We start from the raw sequence: 4,817 nt of genomic DNA on the forward strand, positions 1-4,817 counted from the left end.
ATTACGAATTTGACATGTCGCTATGCACACGACCTTAACGGACTAATATACTATAACATTAATAGAGAATTAGATGTCACATGGAGGCTGGGTCGTAGCTGTCCTATTTTAATGTACTCGTTAATCAGTTATTGTTTACTGAAGATAATGTGCATGTACATCTTTTATCTTCGATACAGTGAGTGTCTATGACATTTTAGATTCACGATAGGTAGACGGCAGAAAATTTCATGGAAAGTTTGGTCCTTCAATATTGACGTTAGCGCACGTCATATCCGCACCGTTTGCCGAATGTGCGCCCAAAGGTTACACAGATCTAGAAAAACATATCGTTCAAATTTAAAGTGTGAATAGCGTTACGCAATTTGCGACCCGTTTAATACTACGAACCCCATTTTCTTTCGACCCCGTTTTTATCCGAACGCCGTCCCGCGGATTCGCAATGTACTTTGACGAAATTAGTAATCCCAGTATGGGCCCTCTGTGATACACGAGCGAATTGAGGCTTGCAGCTGACTCTCGTCGTCAACAGCGGTCGTTCCCCCGACCGGTAGCACTTCTACCTAGACAAAACGCGAGTGTTAGGGGACGCGTAAGTGAAGTGCATCGGTAGCGCTATGCGACGTAACATCGAAGTCCAGCACTCTCACACCATAGCTCTCGAAGTCACACGCCGGTTCAAAAAAAAAAAGTTTGATCTTTCAGACAGCCAACGAGGTAACAGCCGCCACTGAAGACCAATGAGGAACCAATCCTGGCCACACCTCTATTGCCACCGAGGGTCCTCGGTCATCTTGTTTCTTACGACCATGGCCCAGACTGATGCATCAGTCGCTGGTGTTCGGACTGAAATGCTTGAAGCACTCGAAAATTCTCCCGCAGCAAAAGCTACAACAGAGACCAGCTAGCTAGTCAAGTAAGAAGGGAGCCTGCCAGCCAATCACTTGAGTTGATAGCGCCATTGCCATACGTCGGATAGGATTAGCGATGAAAACATCAAGCTTCTGATTGATGTCCTCTCAGATCAGAATATAGTCGTAGATCGTCCAACCGGGGGACCGTAAAACCAGGCGTCGTTAGTTAGCGGTTGTAAGCTCTATTTGGTGCACTAAACGCTGTCCATTGCGGTGCTCGTTGTAGACGTGAGCGACTTATGCGTGGCTCTACGTTTAGTTGAATAAAGCATCGACGCGGCAGCAGAAACTCGTGAGTAGAAAAAGTTATCGAAGAAAAGCAGCCTTGTTTGTGCCTCAATCCGTTTATGAAAGGACATTCCTCTAAATGAGATTACTATCGAGGACGTTGATGAGGTGAGTTCGCACGTCAATCACGATTCCGGCTGCCACTGATGTTGTTATTCAATAGTGACTAAAAATGAAGACAAGATGAGTGATTTGAAGACATCAGTGGACGCGGTCTGGATAGTATCCTACGATGGTGCTATGGATGCAAACTACTCTCGAGACCCGCGCTATAGTTACATGTTCTATTCCAGTCTAGTTTAGGCTCATGTTGAAACTATGCCTAGTAAATCTTAAACTGCAATAAAGCTATAAACCACATATATTAGTCAATCGGACGCAGCAAATAGCGTAGTGATAACATAATTTTAAAGGTAGATGTTAAGGAAAACTCCTTCTTATAGGCCAAATTAGGTCTGCTAATAACGTACCACAATTCTTCTTCAAATAATGATCAATATTATTTTACTTGTATGAGATAGTAACGATTTCGAGTTTTACGTCTGGAACAGCCCCAGTACTTCAGGACCTATTTGTATTTTTCATGGATAGTAGATAACTTCTAACTGAACTCTGTGAAATCAGCTAACGCATCAGCCTTAGTAATTTGACTGGCTATTCTTCTATTGGAAACAGTCTTACCAACTGGATTGGAAAGGATTCTCTATTTGCAGAGCGTCTCAGCTGCGGCGGCTCGTTCGCTGCGTCTGTGTACTACATACCACCGCTTTACGCCGGAAAGGTCTCTCCTGAATTGCGCCTTGAATGCGCAAATAGCCATCGTATGTATTAGTACTCAGTTGTCGCAGAGTATTAACGGGCAACCAGTACAAGTCCAATCAAAGGTTAGCAGTGTGGCTTGGTCGGCATTACACGATCAGGACGCTGCCCTTCGCAGCCTTTTCGTTGTGCACGATGTGCCGTAGCAATGGTTTTAATCGGGCCTTGCGGAATAGCAGAGAGCTTCTAGCCATGATTCTATTAGCAGGCGTTGGATATTCGAGGATCGTCGATGGCGGTGTCGGTATGGGTAAGTCCGACGTAATTGAATTTATTCATTATAATTTTGAGTGAGATAAGATCAGAAATATGATCGGAGATCGATAGATCGTATTGAGCGGTCGGATGATGCCGTGACAGATCAGAGATTAAAGGCTGAGAAACGATGAGCTGGCTATAGCCAAGATGAGGCAGACTAACGAAATATTTTTACGTTTTAACGTAAACACGTCGACACGAGCGTATCCAAATTAACTCGCAGGTATTGATGCATCTGTTAGCACGTACGTACAGAAAGTTGTATGTCTCGGTGTTTAATATAATTTATGTTTACACTTTCCGGAAAAGCTAACTATATAACAATATATAAAATGATATGACGATGCAAGAATACGCACAGAAATCTAGGCCGTCTATAACACAGAATTCTGATAAATTTCGAACAGAGCTAAAGATTACAATCATATAGAATTTGATGGCTTTTCGTACTAAAAACAAAAGGGCACTAACAAAAGAACAAGTGACGTGTTGCTGGCGGAAATTCGAACAATGGTCTCTACCGCTTTTTTTTTCAACAAAAAAATTTTATTTAACCTAAACAGCTAAAGCTCAAATGTTAGTACCATTATACGAGAATAACCGAGGAATGTGCTAAGAACCTAAAATTAAGCCTAGCCATAAATATCTTTTTTCTTGCTAACGCACTCCGTTAATTTTCTTTTTTTTTTTTACGTAATACGTCGCTCAACAAACCTAAACTATTTCTGTATGGAAAGCGCCGGAAGGTGTCGCGCGTCTAATCGATCACTGTCTCCGCTGTTGTGGACTACAAGAGTCACCGTACGTTGCCGAGAAGTCTATTGCGCCTAATGACATAACGTTTCAGATATGGCACAGGTCGTGCGCCCTCTGTAAATGTGAATCTACGGCTCGTGGCTGTTATAGGGGGTGCATGCCGGTACAATGCAAAGGAGACGCCGGAGACGAAAAATTTGATCTGCTAGCAGCTGCCATGGCAGTCATTTCCGGAGATAAATTATCGACTCATCACTTACCGTGTTTCGTAATTCGTTGTGTAAATCCACAAATGTTCTATAAAGTTTGCCCCAGAATCGGCTAATCATCGTGGTGGTAAATATGTACATCAACAGAAATTTTTAATACTAACTACAGATGGTTAATACTTCAAAGCGAGTTAGAAACAGTTAGCAACGCTAGGGCTGCGGGGACGTGTTATCTGTTCACTATTTAAACCAGAATTCCATCTGTCGAAATTTCTTCCGCAACTATCCATACTTATTGAGCAAAAAGAGATAATCCAACTTACTGCCTTAGGAGAAAAATATTCCATAGCAAACCCAACACATAGCCAACCACCATTGCCTAATAGAAAATAGACACCCATATAAACCCGTAGGCTAGTATATAACTAAGAAATCCTATAAATTAAATACAAAAACAGTTTATCAAGCTATCTTTATAACGCCGAAATAGAATCTATTATTGTATGTATTTCTATGATTGAAAATAAAGCGGAACTATATATTTTTATGGAGAACTTTTCTACCGTTCGCTCTTTTCTAGCTAGCAAAACTTCGATTTCGCAATCCAGTCGCTAAAGCAAATGCCGTCTATATCGCTATATAACCTTTGATGCTAACGTCCGGAGATACCTTGAATTCACTCGAGGCCTATACCTCAGTGCATTCTGTGCTGCCATTAATAAACGAACAGCATGTCTTCAGTGTATCATTTTTCGTGAAAAAGCGCCGCCTTACGCATTCTCACGAGGCAAAATTTTTACTCATCAAAACTTTCTTCGATGACAATTTTGTTTCCTCGTCTATGGATAGACAAAACTTTTTTGTCTGCCACAGCCTATCTCATAATTTTTTCCCCAATTTGTAAGAAAGCAGGTCCCGAAGGACACCAGTTTATGCATGAGCATCTCTTTTCAATCAATTGCCTCTCCAACGCAAATAGTTCTTCTTATGAGGAGAAATTTTCGTTATTTCTTATCAACTGCCTTCTCGCCATCAAAGTCGGAGCCTCATCGAGGCATTTCTGCTGAATCAGAAATTACCCACCAGAGAAACTCCTTATGCAATAGAACAGCTTCTACCGCAACCTTTGTACTTCCCTTCAGCAGGTCCTTCTGTCTACAACCAGCCGAAAAGCAAAGCGATGTTCCGTGTCCTTAGTAGAATACCCTTTCCTGCGTGCTTTCCTTTCCTTCCCCATTAACTTTGTAATAGCCCTCTATTAAAAATCGTATTACATTTTTATTCCCATTACAATGACAATGTCGACTTCGTCCTCGATGATATCAACGCTACGGAACAAGCGAAGATGATGGTAATGATGGCATTATAATGGCTGCGGTGTTGGATTAGGGAATGGTGTTCCCCCTCCCCGGCCTGACCGGTCTCTGAACAAACGAAAAATAAATAGATAAAACACAGAAAGGGGGAAGTTTCGGGAGAAACGGTGGGGACAAAAGTAGTTATATTATAAATAGGCACAGGCATCGTCGTAAGAAAAATTAGTTAAGTGAGAGAATGGAAGAGGGGTGGGGGG

The 4,817-nt window shown here is 42.0% G+C and overlaps 1 long non-coding RNA gene across 1 annotated transcript; it reads left to right on the top strand.

Moving 5' to 3' along the window:
* The first annotated feature begins 1,577 nt into the window (after positions 1-1,577).
* Positions 1,578-3,798, top strand: LOC147751882 (uncharacterized). Its single transcript, XR_015315665.1, has 2 exons — positions 1,578-2,271; positions 3,017-3,798. It is a non-coding gene; the product is annotated as an uncharacterized LOC147751882 (long non-coding RNA).
* Positions 3,799-4,817: the final 1,019 nt, after the last annotated feature.

This window comes from Varroa jacobsoni, unplaced genomic scaffold, assembly GCF_002532875.2.
Source record: "Varroa jacobsoni isolate VJ856 unplaced genomic scaffold, vjacob_1.0 contig01926, whole genome shotgun sequence".
Lineage (NCBI taxonomy): Eukaryota > Metazoa > Arthropoda > Arachnida > Mesostigmata > Varroidae > Varroa > Varroa jacobsoni.